Genomic DNA, 19,154 nt, shown 5'->3' on the forward strand with positions numbered 1-19,154 from the left:
AAGGCTTTCATTAGGGCACCATGGCACATACTGACCTAGATGTGAGAGTGGAAATATATAAGACTATTAGACGATATATGCCTAAAAATGGTACAAGTGTTCAGAGAGAAAGTTTCATTTCAACAATGGTTTTTGGAGTATTTAGAATTTGATATGATTCATACAGAAAGAACAGGTTGCAAGTAAGCAGTCACGTGGAGTAAAAAATTTACATCAGGGCAATGGCGTTTGCAAAGCCTAAGCAGCTGAAATGCAATTGGCATATTCAACAACCAATAACTAAAATGTCAGTTCTTCAAAACAGGGGAATGAGTTGGAATGCACACATGTAGGGATAAAGTGGAAAGGTTAGTGTACAATTTTGAAAACGGTAAAAAACAGATATCTTGGTATTGAATTTATCTCATACAGGGGATGGCAAGATGGGAAAGAACACATACAAAGATGTGTTTGAGAAGATTATTCTTAGCCGGGCATGGTGGTGCTTGCCTGTAATCCCAGCTACATGGGAGGCTGAGGCAGGGGAATTGCTTGAAGCCAGGAGGCGGAGGTTGCGGTGAGCTGAGATCACGCTATTGTACTCCAGCCTGGGCAAGAAGAGTGAAATTCCGTCTCAAAAAAAAAAAAAAAAAAAAAAGCAAGAAAGAAAAAGAGAAAGAAGATTATTCTGGAAGATGAGTGTAGAGTGGACTAGTGAGGAAAGAATCTGGAGGCAGGATGAATAGCTGGAAGAAAGAACAATAATCCAATCTTGGATTCTAAGATCTTGAATTCTAGATTAGCTGGTGGCAATGATGATCATCAGGACCCAATGTGAGTGGCACTGAACAGGAAGAAGTGAGCCCCAGCACGGGCAACAGAGTGAGGCCCCATCTCAAAACACAAAGCAAAATAAAATAACAAAATTACTTTCCTTACTGATGTTGTAAAAATCGACGCTTAAAGCAAATGTTTTTGCCATCACTATTGTTGTCAACTACAAAAAACAGCTTTGAGCATCCCAGAAAATGCACCACCACCAGTAGGCAATGCCACACTGCCCACACTCACAATGCAGACGTGCCATCAGTGGCCTAACAGACCCCATGGGGTCCTTTCCAGCACTTAATGTTCCATGGTCCTATGATGCTAACGTGAGGCTCAAAGCACAAGTAGTTAAGTTCAAAGCCTGGCAACTCCCGTTCCAGATCCCATTATTGATGCATTTATCACATGATTTTCTCCTTTTAAGTAAAGACCTGGGTGTTGGAAAAGACTGTTCCCTTAAACAAAATATTCAGTGTCACTGTTGTGTCCTTAAAGATAACTATGACAGAAATAATAATACCTTCAGTAGAGGATTTGCAGACGACCTGGCAATAACTCCACATTCTCTCAGGGGTCTATAAGACAACAGGTTGATGATGACTTATCTAAAAAATGGATGGACAACAAATACTTCAGGCAATCCTCCGTAAATATTGTTTCTCTCTGCAGAGCTTTTGAAAGGTATTAATGGCAGTGAGTGTGAGATTGTATTTCCTGATAAGAACCTGGAAAGCAACTATACCAGGTAGCCAGTTAAAAGCAAAACAGTAATCAGATGACATTAGGACCCTGCATGTGCACATGTGTTAAACAGGCAAAAGTGCTTTAAAAGTCAGTTCTGAATCATAAGGCATACCCTTCTTTCCTTTCTTAGTCATCCCAATTACAGCTTTTCCTACCTTTAATTCTGCTAATCAGCTAAAATAACTACTCATGTCTAACCTCCCATAAGATATGACAGGCCACTAAAATGCAACTTTGAAAATGAAATGCACACACAGTGATATGTAACATGAACTCCTGTGCGTTGTAAAATAATAATAAATACAATTTTACAAGATTCAACATGAGGTTCCAAACAAGCCTTTTATGAGCAAGGGCAGTATTTCACCATGCTGTTTGTATAGGTACCAAAAGTTTGTTGTTTTTTTTTAATTTGTTCCTTTGGTACTCAAGAGAACTGGTTTCCATAGAGAACCGGTCTGCAAAGACAGCATTCAATATATCCAAATAAAATAGTGGATTCATTAAGATCCACCTTTGATTACTAATATGTACTAATCAGTTAGCTACATGACACTGGGCCAGTAGTCACCTATGCCCCCTGATCCATACAACATTGACTTCTGTGATAGACACACAGGGACTAAATAGGACATAGCACATGTGTCATGTAGGACGGCAAGAAGGGATTTATTTGCAGAAGACACGCAGATCTATGCCAAGGGAAGTCAACCCCTAAGCTGAGCCTCTCAACTCCATTCACATTCTCAGACTATGAGTTAAGTCAACTCAAACCTCAATAAAATGGTACCAGTGACTTAAAGGTAAAAATCTCTCATCACCTTCATTGTAAAAAGGGCCATTGAACTGTGGCTGCTACTTCACCAGCCCTGATTCAACTTCCCTTTAAAAAAAGAAAAGATTTCTCCTTAACATTTCTCATTTTCTTCTTCGTATTTGCACTAGTTATTTCAAAAGAGAAAAACAAAAGAGTAATTCTCTCTGAAGAAATGAAATACTCAGGTAAGCGGGCAACCAACAACCACACAAACGTCTGTGAATTGCATAATCAATTCTGTGATTAGGCAGAGGAGAGCTCTGCACCCACATTGATTGTAAAATGCAAATCTGAATACAGCTAATCTTCACATAAATATCATAGGTATAGTATTGATTTTTTTCCCTTGTGATCATATGTAAAATTAACTATCTACAGTAATGGTAAAGAAGTAACATATTATTATTTGAAGGTGGCTTGTAATAAGTTAAAGATGCATATTGTAATGTCTAGAGCAACAATTTGAATGCACACACAGTGAGTGTGTATAGCTAAAAACTCAATAGAAGAGATAAAATGGAATATTAAGAAATGTTCAATTTACTCAAAAGAAGGCAAGAAAGGAGGAAGAAAGAAACAAAGAAGCTGGAACAAATACAAAACAAACGTGATGGACTTGCATCCATCCATATTAAACACTCTAATTTAAAGTGGTGGTAAAAAAAAATTGTGAGAAAGGCATCAGTAACAAGGACATTGTCCACCATTTCCCATCCTTTTATTTAAAATAGATCTTTGTTAATATATTTCAATGCCTGTTTGTTGCAGTTTCGTATGTGTTACATGGTAATTGGCTCCACACAGAAGAAAAACCTCTCTAGATAATCTCAACTAAGGCTCCGTCAGCAAAAGACCCTCAATAGAGAGTAACATGGTGGATGTAAACATACTAAGGCTGCTGCCATCAGTAGAAATGCTTGTTTATTTAACTGATGGCTGCTGCCTTCACATGAGTACTAGGGACACAGAATGAAATGGACTGGACTTGGCAAAGGGATACGTTATCTTGTATACTTTTTTGATCCCCAACCACTCTTGTGAGTTTGAAACAGCCACTCGGTGCTTCAGATATGTAAACATTTTATTTTATTTTTTACAAGGCCACAGCTAACATTGTAACAAGTAAAAATTTTAAAAGAAAGGTTGAGACATTAGTCTCTCACACACACACAGAGCTCAATAAATTTGACATTAGTAAGAAAGCTCATATGACGTCTGCACATCTACAGCTAGAGACATTTTTTTAAAAACAGTGTCTAGATCTCATGAACAGAATAATATATCAACATTTTTACAGCAAAGCAGACAATTCCTATGATAAATAATTTCCAGTCCCACACAGGCAGGAGCCTTTAAGAATTTCAGCTTTAATAAAAAGAGAGTTTAATTACAAAGCCAGTGAGTTATGATCAACACTCACGGCCTCCCCCAAGCAGCTTCTAACACCAGGTACCACAACTGCATACACAAGTAACTACATCTGTATTTCTCTCTCGTTCAAAGGGACAAGGGAAGTTAAAAACTGATTGTGCGATTTCAGGCCCTCAAATAACTAACGCTTTCCAAAGAAGGAGCCTTTAGCTACAGAAGTTTTAACTAACAAGCAATTTAACCCTAAGGTATAAAGAATCCTTTATTGATCAATCAGTACTAGCCAAATGGATCTTCTTCTTAGGGTGTGATATTCAGTAACATCGGAGCCACCCTATGCCATCAAAAAGTAGCACCACTTTGAAAAGAAATAGGATTTTAGGTAATAATTGCAGTACCAGGGTACCATTTCCTTTCTCAGGCCTCCTTGACCAACCATCTGATCCAAACCACTGCCCTATCTCACCTGGATTCTTGCAATAACCTCCTAACAGGGTACTGTGTTTCAATCTCTGACCCCTTAGCTCATGCATAGCATCAGAATGGGCCTCTACAAATGTGAAGTCAGATCATGACTCTTCTCTGCACTTCACTCAGACTCCCCCATGACCTTTAAGGTCCCTGAACCTGATATTCCCCTCGCCACAACTGCTCTGACCTCACACCCTATTACTCTGCCCATCATTCACTTCACTCCAGCCACACTGACCTCCTAGCTGGTCTGTGAACTCACCAGACACACACCCACCTCAGGGCCTTTGCAGAGCTTCTTCCCCAGACATCCATATGGCACATGCCCTCACCACTTCCAATTTGTATTTAACTGTCTCCCACTTAGTGGCCTACCCCGTCTTTAAAAATTGCAAACCAGGCCGGGCGCGGTGGCTCACGCCTGTAATCCCACCACTTTGGGAGGCCAAGGCAGGCAGATCACAAGGTCAGGAGATAGAGACTATCCTGGCAAACACGGTGAAACCCCGTCTCTACTAAAAAAATACAAAAAATTAGCCCGGCGTGGTGGCACATGCCTGTAGTCCCAGCTACTTGGGAGGCTGAGGCAGGAGAATTGCTTGAACCCAGGAGGCAGAGGTTACAGTGAGCCAAGATTGTGCCACTGTACTCCAGCCTGAGCAACAGAGCAAGACTCCATCTAAAGAAAAGAAAATATTGCCAGCAAGACTTCTACCCAAGAACACCCTGATCCTTCTTATCCCAATCTATTTTTTCCCTAGATGGTAATTATCATTTTCTGATGGCCAAGAATGTTAATGTCTACTATATTATATACCTTTGTTTTTTTGAGACGGAGTCTCGCTCTGTGGCCCAGGCTGGAGTGCAGTGGCCGGATCTCAGCTCACTGCAAGCTCCGCCTCCCGGGTTCACGCCATTCTCCTGCCTCAGCCTCCTGAGTAGCTGAGACTACAGGTGCCTGCCACCTCTCCCAGCTAGTTTTTTGTATTTTTTAGTAGAGATGGGGTTTCGTAAAAATATATCACTTATATATTTGTTTATTGTGTTTCCTGTGTTCCCCCGTGAGATTGTAAAATCCCCCAAGAAGGAAGATTTTAGTCTATTTTGTTTCCAGTGTCTAAAATATGGTCATATTCAAAAAACATTTGTTGAGTTTCTGTTTTTTTTTTTTTTTTTTTTAGAGACAGTCTCACTCTGTCGCCAGGCTGGAGGGCAATGGCGCAATCATAGCTCACTGCAGCCTTGAACTCCTGGGCTCCTGCTATCCTCCCACGGTGGTCTCCAGAGTAGCTGGGACTACAGGCATGGGCCACCTGGCTACTTTTTTTTAACTTTTGTAAAGACAGGGTCTCGCTATGTTGCCCAGGCTGGTCTCAAACTCCTGGTCTCAAGCAATCCTCCTGCCTTGGCATCCGAAAGTGCTGGGATTACAGGCGTGAGCCAGCAATCCCGGCCATGTTGTTTCTGAATGAATAAATTAAAGGGGACATTTTCACCAGCGGTCAGGCATGAAGAGCCCTAAGTGCTGTGATAAGGAGTCTGGACTGGATCCAAAGTGCAAGGGCAAATCATGAAAAAGATGGGTTAAAGGGACCTCCAAAATGGTACCAAACGCACCCCCTTCCCGGCCTTCACAGCCTTGTCTGGTTCTCCTCAGACTCTGTGCCAGGACTGGTCTGTGTGACCAATAGAAGGGATGATATGTCACCTCCAAGACTAGGCTCTAAAGACTGCCACTTCCATCTTGGTCAATCTTTGTCCCTCAGCCCCCACTCTCTGCCTCACTCACTCCAGAGAAAGCTGGCTGCCATGTCACAACCAGCCCTACAGAAAGGCCCAGTGGCAAGGAAATGAAACCTCTTGCTATTTGCCACGTGAATGAATGAACATCAAAATAGATCCTTTAGTCCTAGTCAAGAGTTCAGAGGCTGCAGCTCCAGCCGGATGCTTGACTGCAACCTCATGAGAAACAGAGTCACCCAGCTAAATTATTCCTCTCCACTAAGCCAAAGCCAGATTACGGACCCTCAGAGACTGTGCGATCATAAATGCCTGTTGTTCTAAGCTGCTGCATTTTGAAATGATTTGTTACCTTACAATAGATAACTAATGAAAACAATATGAGATGGGAGGTAGGATGGCCAGTTTCAAGGCACAGTATTCTAGTTAAAAAGGCACGAAGACCTCAACAAGGACAGAGGCAGTGGAGGTGAAGAGAATGAGGCTGCCTCAAGGGCTCTCCGGAGGTTTGGGAGCACCAGGGCTTGATACCTGATGGGATGGGTATCATCCATCCATCCAATCCAATGCCACAATATCATCCATCAATACCAGGGGCATGAGGAATAGGAATCCAGGAAGATGCTCAGATTTCTGATGGTTGTCTGGATACACCATGAAGCTACTAATCAGGATGTAGGATACAGATCGACCACACACTGATCTATGGTCTCTGGCCCCAACTAAGCACCACGCTGTGTTGTTGGTATTTCTTCAGCTGCTACCACACAGGCACTTCCTCCAGCCAGCTCGCAGGTAGCTGAAGCATCACCTCCTCTCATCCAACCCAGCCAGAGTTGGACACTCTCTCCTGTATGCCCCAGTGTGTATTCACACACTTCTTTCAGAGCACTTTCTTGTGTTTTGCAATTACCTATACTTTACTCTGTGCTGCCTGAGAAGGGATTTGTCTTTTCCATCCTTGCATCCCTTAACCCTGGCACATAGTAAGTGCTCAATACGTGTTGGATGGAAAATGAGTGAACAAAACAGCAACCCCACTCTACCCATTGTCATAATTACGGGGCCACACTCTGCTCAGAGGAAAATTTCCTTATGCTGCTATTTTAGACCGCTCCATCCAGAATACCTTCCAAAGGTAACTACGCATTCCTCACTGCCTTCCTGATGTGACCATTTTCTCCCAGGGTTCCAGCAGCCCAGAATGACCTACTACAGCCATGGACTGAGGTGGCCTTTTGCACAAAGAAACGTGAATAACAGGCCCTGAAGAAAGGTCTGCAGATGGGAAATAGACTATTCCCCACCACCAGAAATCAACATTGTAGCCAAGAAGTTGGAGGTCTTTTTCTTCTATCTCTTTCCTAGGCTGAAAATATAAAATCCATGACCTAAAAATTCAAGTTCCATGAGACATAAGGTTTATCGTATTGTACGTCTTTACTTACAATGCTACTTCCTCAGTCCATATATATATATGTGTGTGTGTGTATATATATATACACACACACACTTTTTTTCTTTTTTTTGAGACGGAGTCTTGCTCTTGTTGCCCAGGCTGGAGTGCAGTGGCGTGATCTCAGCTCACTACAAGCTCTGCCTCCTGGGTTCATGCCATTCTGCTGCATCAGCCTCCCGAGTAGCTGGGACTATAGGCACCCACCACCACGCCCGGCTAATTTTTTTGTATTTTTAGTAGAGACAGAGATTCACCATGTTAGCCAGGATGGTCTCAATCTCCTGACCTCGTGATCCGCCTGCCTTGGCCTCCCCACTCCTTATATTAAATCTACTTCTCTTAAGCAAATAATGTATTCACTCAACAACATGGATTGCGTGCCTTCTACGTTCTAGAGTCAGAATACCCACCCCTCACTACTGCTGAGTGTCATTATGAGTCTTTTCCCACCACGACTAGGGTAATCTGAGAAACGGTTTTGCTTCCCCGTTCAAATGTTTCCAAGAATATTTAGAGATATGTCACAATGTCGTTTCAAGCAGCATAAGTAGCATACAAAACTGTTTAGTATCTGGCCAGGCACACTGGCTCACGTCTGTAATCCCAGCACTTTGAGAGGCTGAGGCAGGAGGATCATTTGAGGTCAGGAGTTCAAGACCTGCCTGACCAACATGATGAAACCCTGTCTCTACTAAAAATACAAAAAATGAAATAAAATAAAATAGCCGGGTATGGTGGTGGAAGCCTGTAATCCCACTTACTTGGAAGGCTGAGGCATGATAATCACTTGAACCTGGGAGGCAGAGGTTGCAGTGACCCAAGACCACACCACTGCACTCCAGCCCAGATGACAGAGCAAGATTTCATCTCAAAAAAAATAAATAAGACTCTTTAATATGTGATATAATCCTAATTTTGTCTATATGTCTGTGTGTATATCTATATGGATATGTGCCTGTATATACATATACATATATAGATAATACACACACACTCAAGACAGAAATAAAATATATCAAAATGTTAACCATGCCTGTAACCCAGCACTTTGGGAGGCCAAGGCAGGAGGATTGCCTAAGCCCAAGAGTTCAGGACCATTCTGGGCAAAACCCTGTCTCTACACAATATACAAAAATTAGCTGGGTGTGGTGGTGCACACCTGTAGCCCCAGCTACTTGAGAGGCTTGTGGGGAAGGATCACCTAAGCCTAGGGAGGTCGAGGCTGCAGTGAGTCATGATTGCACCACTGCACTCCAACTTGGAGTCTCAAAAAAAAAAAATGTTAAAATGTTATATATGTTTGAAGTTTTCCAAAATAAAAAGTTAAAAACCATATTAACATGGAGGTGGCATTGTAAGTGAGTGTATTTTTCTTCTTTGTGCTTTTCCCATTATCTAAAATATCACAATTTTTAGTGATATAAAATGTCATTTTGAAACACAATATGAAAAATAAATCTAGCAAGTGACTATCAGTAGTTACAGCTAAAGCGGGGAAGGGGAGATAATGAGCTCTTTGAGCTTCATTCTTACCCTTACCTATGTTTTCCTAAATTTTCCATAGTGAACGTGTATTATTTTAAAACTGGAAGGTGAAGCTTGTTTAAGTGCAATTAACACATAGACATCTGAGAACATAAGCATTGTCTTGGCAATGGCCCCTAGAGCAGACTTTTCTCTTGAACAATGCGTGCCTCTTCCATTTACTGCTTTTTTCTATCTTGGAACGCCTCTTCTTACATACTAAACAGTTCAAGACTCAGATTTAAATTTTAAAGCCTCTTAATTAGGTCAGAGACTCTCCTGCTAAGCATGTCTTCCAGGTCACTGGGAGCTCACCTCACTGGGATGGGAGCCAGTCTGCCCAGGGCCAGACCAGCTCTTCCACAGGAAAACATGGATGTAGAGGTGAAAGGGCAACCTGACCTACCAATCCTTCCAAAATCTGTCCAGGATTTGGATCCCCAGACACTCCAGGCTTCTTTCTGACTCCAGCAGGCATTACCCCAATAGTCAGCAGAAAGTGTGAGGACTGGGTCTGCCAGGTCCTGGCACCACCTCCTTCCTCTTGTCACACCCTCTTGGAAGCCCTTACACAGGGTAACTTACATCTGCACACCTTAGAACATGAAATCAGTGCTTCTCCCAACTCAGCCTCTTCTCTTCAGGGCTGTCCCAAGATCCCTCATTCCTGACAGCACTATTGATGTTGTTCTGGGCCATGTGGGACTCTGAGTCATTCACTTCCTCCATAGATAGAACTTCCTTCCTCACATCCTTCGTCCTGTCAATCTCTTATCCAGGATGAACTCGTCTCCCTGGCTGCCTTCTTTAACCACTTCTTCCACTCAATTTAGGGACTGTTCATATTCATAAGGCACAAGGCTCTCCTAATGCCTTGTGTAAGAGATAAGAAAAACCAAACTGTTTTTCCCACTCTCATACACTCAACACAAGATAGTTCACCTCTGATAAACAAAATGTATAGCCGGGCGCGGTGGCTCAAGCCTGTAATCCCAGCACTTTGGGAGGCCGAGGCGGGTGGATCACGAGGTCAGGAGATCGAGACTATCCTGGCTAACACGGTGAAACCCCGTCTCTACTAAAAATACAAAAAACTAGCCGGGCGTGGTGGCGGGCGCCTGTAGTCTCAGCTACTCGGGAGGCTGAGGCGGGAGAATGGCATGAACCCGGGAGGCGGAGCTTGCAGTGAGCCGAGATCACGCCATTGCACTCCAGCCTGGGAGACACAGCGAGACTCCGTCTCAAAAAAAAAAAAAAAAAAAAGTATGTGGGGTTTTCCCACACATCAAGCAGTTCTCCAGAAGACACCGAGTGTCCTACAATTTAACTCAACTCTGACGCTCTTTACCTGGAGATAGAGTCGATCCTACAGGTTAAGAGCTCAGTTCCACAAGACTGTCTCCCTCTCCAGATGCCAGTTACAAGCCTTGTGTTGTATTACCTGTGCTTCTGACCAATCAGCAGAACTTGAGGGTTCCCAAGACCCCTTCTTCACTTTGGCTTAATTTGCTAGGACAGTTCACAGAACTCAAGGAAACAAGGGTGTCTGTCAGGTTTTTCCTTCTTCGTGCATGTCTGCTTCCCCCCGTGACCTCCACCACCACATCATGACGCAGCACGTAACACCTCACCAGAAGCTGGCACTATGCCCTTGAACTTCTCAGTTTGCAGAACAATGAGGAAAGAAAAAAGAAAGAAAAACTCTTTTCTATATATATTTTTTTCTTCATATTCTAAAAAAGACTAAAGTAAATATTTTACTTACAGTTACCTATTCATTAGAAAGGGTATTGCAAAGGACACAGATAAGCAGCCAGATGAAGTAATATAGGGCAAGGTACCTGGGAAGGGGCACGGAGCTTCCACGGCCCCTCCTAATGGGCCACCCTCCGAGAACCTCCATGTGTTCAGCAATCCAGAAGCTCTTGAACCCTGTCCTTTTGGGTCTTTATGGCAGCTTCATTACGTAGGAATGATTGATTACACCATTGAACATTGATGATCAACTCAACCTTCAGTCCGTGTCTCCTCCTTTGGGGCAGCAGTCGAGGGTGGGGGTTGAGGACAGAAGACTGTAAGTTCCAACCCTCTAATCACATGGTTGGTTCCTCTGGCAACCAGCTTCCATCCTGAGGCTATCCAGGCCCCACCACCACCCTAACACACACATAAATCAGTTCATCATGATGGCATACTGATACACATCACTTTGGAGATTCCAAGGATTTTAGGAGCTGTGTGCCAGGAACCAGAAGCAGAAACCAAACGTATATATTTCTTATTATATCATAATAGTACACCATGTAACCTTTTCAAGCATGAAGTCTAGCCCTATGTTAATAGGTGTCTCAGGCCAAACCACTCAAGAACCTTGCCCATGGTCTGTAGGATGCTGGATGGCCTTCCTCAAAGCCCAGAGCTTTCAGTATTTGGATAAATGTGAATCCTTCACATTTGGGCTGCCTGACCACTCAGGCCTTTGTGAATTGTGCTAAGAAGGGGGCTAGGGTTCTCTTTGCTATTCAGGTAGCCAGGCTAACATACTCTGGAGCTGGAATCAGCATTCAGATTTCCTGGCTGACTTATCCGCATCTGGCTTCTCAAAACCACCAATCACACAACATTCCCAGAGCTCTCATGTCAGATGTGCTGGCCCCATTTAGGACTCTCAATGACACTGTCCTCTCTGGAAATATTTTATACCAAATACAGCTATTACAAATTGTGATTGTACAAGAAAATAAATAAGGGAAAAAATTCTAGTTCCTGGACAAGTTTCCTTTTGCATGCTGTATGGAGCAGACCCAACTCCCCCAGCCCAAGCAACATTGATAAGAGTTGGGCTGTTCATACCTGTTACAAGAGTTTCTGCCTGAAGCAAATTATTGTTATTACCAGGTTACAAACCCTTAAAAGAATCCCTTAATGGAAAAGCTAACAGCCCATTAACTATAATGAGTGTCATCTTATAGGACGCATTCCAGCGGAGGGAAGGCAACTGCGTTATCTCGGTCTTTGAGCAACCCCCGGGCTCATGACAAGGATGGTTGACACCAGACAGTGAGACCTCCCCGACAGGACCAACCACTCTGCCGTTGTCTGTGACTCTTCTGGTCCCTGCATCAGTCCTGGAGAAACCCAGTTTATTTGCAGGACCTGCTTTGCACTTTGAGAGAATGTGACACATCTGGGGGACAGTTTACAAAGAGGGGAAGTCAGCTACCGCCATCAGCAGACGTGAGACCGTTAGCCTCATACATCAGGCTGCAAGGCAGGGCCTGTTATCACAAACAAGCTGTTTGCTCACAGTTTGAACCTATTTCTGGAGACTGTTTACCTAAATGAAATTACTTATCCACTGGGGCAGGGTTCAAAGCTCAAAAGATAAGTGCGATCGGCTACTAAAAAGATCCAAGCTTGGGAAAATGAGCGGGGAAAGACAAAGTCAGATTAATCCCGGGGGGCGGGGGGGGGGAAATGTCTCAATGCCATAAAAATTACATGGCATTCCTTTAGACCATCAATTAATTTTAATTCCAAAAGTTCAAAGCCACAATTTAAAGGAACTAATTAATAGCTAATATTCTCCCCAGAGTGATCTAGTCTGGTTTACAAGAGCAAAGGCATTGATGGGCTGAATGTTCCTTCTCTCATTGATCATTACAGGTAAGGCTAGCCTGAGTCTGTGGAGGACAGGTCTGGGAATTCCCATGCATGGAATAATAATGACACTTGCTAGTCCTTACTCAGACCCTTGCTAAATTTTAGTTACTCTGCCTCTGGGGATGTGGCTCACCGCAGTCATCCTTGAATTACGCTCTGTAAAAAAGTGGATCCTAAAGACGAGGGTACATCTTGCTCTGTGTAAGTTCTAGGATTGTTGTTCTTTACATAAGCTACTCTAGGGGAAACTTCTTCTTTAACTTTTTTTAACCTTAGGTGCAGAGTGTTGAGTTCATCATACTCCCACCTCCATTCATTGTCACTGGGCTACATGCATGCCTTCTCTTTAATATTTTTTAAATTTCCTTTTGATCTTCCTATTCACTCCCATCCTCTCTCCTCCCACACATAGGCTGCTATCTTAAGGTGTTTAATGTTTATTTTGTTTGTTTGGATATCTCTGTTTCGTGTTCATGTATTTTTCCTTTTGCTCATAATCCTCTTACCCAAGTATTACTTTTATTCATGTTATAATCTGGTCCTTGTCCATCTGTGTTTTCATTGTTTATGCATTGTAAGTAATATCCATGATAGAATATTTGTGCCTGATTTTTAACATTTCTATAAAGAGCTTTTCTTTTCTTTAGTCTTTGATAGTCTTTTTTTTCTTATCTCCCTGCACCCCCAGCAGGTGACCACTGCTAACAGCATGGGCAGGGTCTATCTCTCCACACATGTCTCCAGGATCACTCAATCCTTTAAACTAGTGGTTACACAAATGTGTGTGTGTGTGTGTGTGAGAGAGAGAGAGAGAGACAGAGACAGAGACAGAGAGAGAGAGAGGAGATAGATTTGGTTTAATGAACTGGATTCGTAATCCATATCTCTGTGGTTTGCTATTCTCATCTAAGAATATGTCATGATCATCCTTCCAGGGCAGTAGATCCAGATCTTTGGCATTCTTGTTTAATAGCTGTCTAGTAATTCATGGAATAGATGGATGTTCAGCAGTTCACCCAACCATTCCCCTACTGACAGGCATTTAGGTTGCACTCAGTTTTTTATCACTACAAACAAAGCTGCATATTTATGCACATGAATCCATAAATACTGGTGCTTTTACATCTATAGGGTAGATTTCCAGGAGTGTGCATATATTTTTTACTTATATAAATGGTATTAAGTTAAATTCCACTTTGTATTTCTTATTTCTTCACTATGCACTGTGCTTTTAAGACCTCTCCATGTTATCATTTGCAGACCTAATATGTTGGTTCTAACCACTGCACAATACTCCATAGTGAGATCCCAGTTCACTTAACCTATCAGTCTCCAGATGCCTGTATATAATAGCAGCACAGTGGTAAGGTACTTTTAAAATACTACTGAAAGGTTAATGTGCTTAAAAATAAAGCACCAAGCCAGGTAGGGTGGCTCACACCTGTAGTCCCACCTACTACACGGGTTGAGGCAGGAGGGTCATTTCAGCCCAAGAGTTTGAGGCCAGCCAGGACAGCACAGCAAGACCCCATCTCTATAAATAAATAAATTAAGTATCAAATAGAAAACACATAATTCCAGCTTTTTCAAACTCTCAATAGACTTGATTTTGGAAAACTGTCATGAGCAAACAGGGCACAAGAGAAAGGAGATCACAGGAATGGGGGTACTTGCATTTGTTGAAAATCTGTGTCAAGCACCTTACAAAAATCTTGTTTGATTCTCAATGTAAACTTTGGAGGCAATAGTTTACTCACTGACCAGATGAGGAAACCAAGGGCCAGAAAGATCAAATGCATTCCTCGTACTCATGGTGGGACTGGGATGCAAAGCCAGGTCTTCTTGGCCCGTCCTACTACTCCTTGTGAACTGCAACCCAAACTAATGTCTCACTTTTTTAGGAAAAGTCTCCTAAGGGGCATGGAGGATGGGTGGGGAAAGTACATGAGTATCACAAGACTTTCTATCTAAAATTTCATCCCAGGATTCTGAGAACACTGAAGATTGATATTCTTCTCAATGAAAATTAATGGACTTAATGTTCCAAAAAGCTTGAAAGTCTGACCAATTTCTAGAGCTTTTGTGGGAAGCTGCTGGCGTTACCAAGAACAGCATGATTATGGGTTACATTCAGAGTTTTCCCGGTTCGGGGAAGAGGCCAGGCCTTGCTCGCAAAGGAAAGGCCTCAGGGAACCATGTGCAGTGCGGTCAGATCATTAATGATGCTGCTGCACATGGAAGGACTGTGAAATGAATGCTCTGGAACAACAGCAGAGTTCTGCCCAGTGTCCTGGGACTGTCACAGGGTTCTTGTTTGGCACTGGACTTCCTCTTTCTAAATACAAGGGACTTGCCGTGGTAACCTGTTGTGGTCAGTTGTGTGGAAGGATCTAGAAACCATCATAATCCAGCCAGCAACAGTTACTAGGCATGTATGCCAGGCCATGGGTAAAGCACAAAAGGGGAAGATGAAATGATAAATTAAGGATATTAACTGTTTGCTAATTTTTTGCCCCAGAATCCAGAAGCAAAACCAAGGCTTGATGCACTTAGAAATGTTAAAGTGAACTGAGACCCAGCACTTTACCAGCTCAGGTTGCTGGGTCACTCTGGTGACAGTCAGGTTCAAAGGCACAACAAGAGGCAAGGTTAGCTGCCCGGTCCTCTTCCACACCACTAAGCAGCCTCCAAACCAGCTTGGGTCCTTGAGGAAAAGAGTAGAGGCAGAGAGAGGGAGGGGTGCAAGAAATTCAAATCGTTTCACCAACGGAGTGTATTAGTCCATTCTCACACAACTAATAAAGACCTACCCAAGGCTGGGTAATTTATAAAAGAAAGAGGTTTAATTAACTCACAGTTCTGCATGGCTGGGAGGCTCAGGAAACTTACAATCATGGCAGAAGGAGCCTCTTCACAGGGTGGCAAGGAAAAGAATGAGTGCCCAGTGAAGGGGGAAGCCCTTTATAAAACCATCACATCTCCTGAGAACTAATTATCACGAGAACAGGATAGGGAAAACCGACCCTATGATTCAGTTATCTCCACCTGGCCCCTCCCATGACATGTGGGGATTATGGGAACCACAATTCCAGATGAGATTTGGGGCTGGGCACGGTAGCTCACGCCTGTAATCCCAGCACTTTGGGAGGCCAAGGCGGGCAGATCACTTGAGGTCAGGAGTTCAAGACCTGCCTGGCCAACATGGCGAAACTCCGTCTCTACTAATAATTCAAAAAAATTAACCAGGCATGGTGTTGCACGCCTGTAATCCCAGCTACTCAGGAAGCTGGGGCAGGAGAATTGCCTGAACCCGGGAGACGGAGTTTGCAGTGAGCCGAAATTGAGCCACTGCACTCCAGCCTGGGCAACGGAGTGAGATTCCGTCTCAAAAATAAATGAATGAAGATGAGATTTGGGTGGGGACACAGCCAAACTACATCGTGGAGAATCTCCATCGGAAAGATCACACAGCCCCTATAGGAAAAGGCAAGTACAACACACCATACAACAGGGACAGAGGTACACAAGCTGTACAATAAAAATCAATACAGAATTGATTCTGCCTGGGGGAGATAAGCAAGACCTCACAGATGAGGAAGACCTCTCATTTGATCTGGGCCTTGAAGGATGAACTAACAGACATCTTAATAGCCAACGCTTACTGCAAGCTTGGTAGGTGACCAGTATTCTCTAAGAGCTTTGTGTGTATGATTTAATTTACTCTTCACAATAATGTTATGAGGCAGGTACTATAGATGCGAGAAATGAGGCTCAGAGAGGTAATTAACTTTCTCAAGGTCATACAGCTAAGTAAGTAGTAGAATAGGAAATTGAACTTAGGTCTTTTTTACTCCCCAAATCCCAGGATCCCTGTAGTCCCTATGTTCAGTACTCCCTCCAACTTCTCTTCCAAAAAAGGAGTAAGGAAAGAGGGCTTACAGAGAAGACGGCTTTTTAAAAAGCTTTGGCAGCAAGAAGGTGCCCGGACTTTCAATGGAGGCCACTAGGGGGTGGTAGAGAAGGGAAAAGAAGGGAGGAAATGGGGATGGACTATGGGAGAGGAGGCTACAGTGAGTCTGAAAAGAGCCTGGAGCCAGGAGCAGAAGGAAGGGGACACCGAGCTCAGAAGCATGATCTTCTCTTTCTAAGAGCATCATAAGGTTTTTGTCTTGATTTCAATTGAGGTGAAATTCACATACTATAAAATTAACTATTTTAAAGTGAACAATTCAGTGGCATTTAACACATTCACAGAGTTGTGCGACCACTGCCTCTAGTTACAAAACATTTTCATCATCCCAAAATAAAACCCTGTGCAGTACCCATTAATAAGTTACTCTTCTTTGCTCCCTCCCCAGCCCTTGGCATCCACCAATCTGAGTTTTGTCTGTAAGGATTTACCTAGTCTGGACATTTCATATAATGGAATCATACAGTCTGGACTTTCATGCTGGTCTTCTTTCACTTATCATAATGCTTTCAAGTTCATGTTGTAGCACATATCAGTACTGCATTCCTTTTTATGGCCAAATAATATTCCATTTTATAGATATACCACAAGTTGTTTATCCGTTCACCTGTTGTGGACATTTGAGTATTTCTACCTTTTAGCTATTAGAAATAGTGCTACTATGAACATTTGTGTGTATCATATGAGTTTTTAAGCTTATCTAGGCTTAAGAAAGACAGGAAAGAATTAAGAGTGAATGAGACCAAATTGGTGAACAATATGAACAATATCTAGAACCAGCAATGAGAGTCCGAGAAAAGTGGAACAATTTGAGACAGCATTTAGAGGTAGAATTGGCAGGATGGGTCATGCATTCAACGTGATGTGGCAAACAGATGGCAGGTGAGGAAGAAAGAGGCATCCAAGAGGACTCTATAGTGTCAACCCTTGCCAGTGTGGTGATGATGCAGTCATGGGGTGAGGAAAAACAAGACTGGAGTTTAGATAGTGAGTTTAGAACTGAGTTTGGAGTACCACTGGCTGCTTCATCAGATATCCAACATGCATTCAGCACTCCCACTTAGGAGAGCATGCTGCGTTGGACCTGCCAGGAAGGAAAGGGTGTGCAGAGCTAAGAGATGAGGCTGAAATGCTGGGAAATCCAATCTAAGAGGAGAGCATGGTTCTGAGCCATTGTGTTCGCTATGTGCTCTTTCTGGAATGCCATTCCTGCTCTCTGAGTCTGGATCTCTCAAGATCCAGTTCAATGACACCTCTTTCAGCAAAAGCCTGATGTAGTCGTTCATTTTCACACTGCTGATAAAGATATACCTGAAACTGGGAACAAAAAGAGGTTTAATTGGACTTACAGTTCCACATGGCTGGGGAAGCCTCAGAATCATGGCAGCAGTCAAAATGCACTTCTTTCATGGCAGTGGCAAGAGAAAAATGAGGGAGAAGCAAAAACAGAAATCCCTGATAAACCCATCAGATGTCATGAGACTTATTCACTATCGCAAGAAGAACACGGGAAAGACTGTCCTCCATGATTCAATTACCTCTCCGCTGGGTCCCTCCCACAACGTGTGGGAATTCTGGGAAATGCAATTCAAGTTGAGATTTGGATGGGGACACAGCCAAATCGTATCACCTGCTAACCTCCAAGCTGAGTTAGGTTTCCCACAGCACCGCACATCACATCAGTGATCACACTGTGTTGCAATTCTGTAATCATCTGTCATCTTATTGGAGTTTGAGGCAAGGATGTTACCCATTATCTCTATGCAGCATATGCAAGGCACATTATAAACATTTGCCAAACTAGTGAATTAAAAAATCAAAGATCTGTGAAGAAGACAGAGAAGGAGCTATGAGTGCAAGGAGTAGAGCCAGAAAAGAGATGTACGGAATCCAAGAGGAGAAAATTCCAAAAAGAGGGAATGAACCATATAAAACGCTGCAACAAAGTGAAACAGAACAAGAAGAGGCCATTGGAGTTAGGAATATGGAGTCTACAGACCTTCACAAGGCTTATTTACATGGGGTCCTGAGGATGGGAGTGGGACAAGAAACGGCACTAGGGACAGGAGATGCTAATGAGCTAAGGAAGAAGTGGGAGATGATGAGGTGGCAGAAAGCACTCTCAGTAAGGGTGAAGGAAAAGAAGTAAAGAATAGTTGGAGGGAAGTCAATTAAGAGAAAGAAATTTTTTCCTTGAGGACAAGAAAATATTTATCTATTTGTCAGGGTGGAAACCAATGAAGAAGAGATAAAAAGGAAAGCAAGCAGAATGAGAGAAACAAATGGACCAAAAAATGAATGAGAATAAATATAACTGCAGTGGGGGTGTGTGAAGATTTTAGAAAAGGCATATGGTAGAGTGTATTATCTATCATTCAGTAAAAAACCCACGCCACAGGTGGAGTGGATTTTCCTGCCCTGTTGACTCTGGGTCATTATTTGCTTTGACTGGAGGGATACAGGAGAAAGTGCCAATGTACCAGCTCCAAACAGAGGCCTTGAGAGGCCTGGTGTGGCCTTGTGTCCCCTACTATACCTCTGCCCTAAGAATAATAGGCCAGGTAGCTGTTGACAGTCTGCCGGGATGC

At 43.0% G+C, this 19,154-nt stretch overlaps 1 long non-coding RNA gene across 1 annotated transcript in view; it reads right to left on the minus strand.

Annotated features, from left to right (window-relative positions):
• The window catches only part of LOC106994169 (uncharacterized), a 102,037-nt gene that overhangs the window by 20,693 nt on the left and 62,190 nt on the right, over positions 1-19,154 (minus strand). The window contains exon 4 of the long non-coding RNA XR_013417382.1: positions 15,184-15,300. This is a non-coding gene — a long non-coding RNA (uncharacterized LOC106994169). The remainder of the gene's footprint in view (positions 1-15,183; positions 15,301-19,154) is intronic.

Source organism: Macaca mulatta, chromosome 1 (genome assembly GCF_049350105.2).
Source record: "Macaca mulatta isolate MMU2019108-1 chromosome 1, T2T-MMU8v2.0, whole genome shotgun sequence".
NCBI lineage: Eukaryota > Metazoa > Chordata > Mammalia > Primates > Cercopithecidae > Macaca > Macaca mulatta.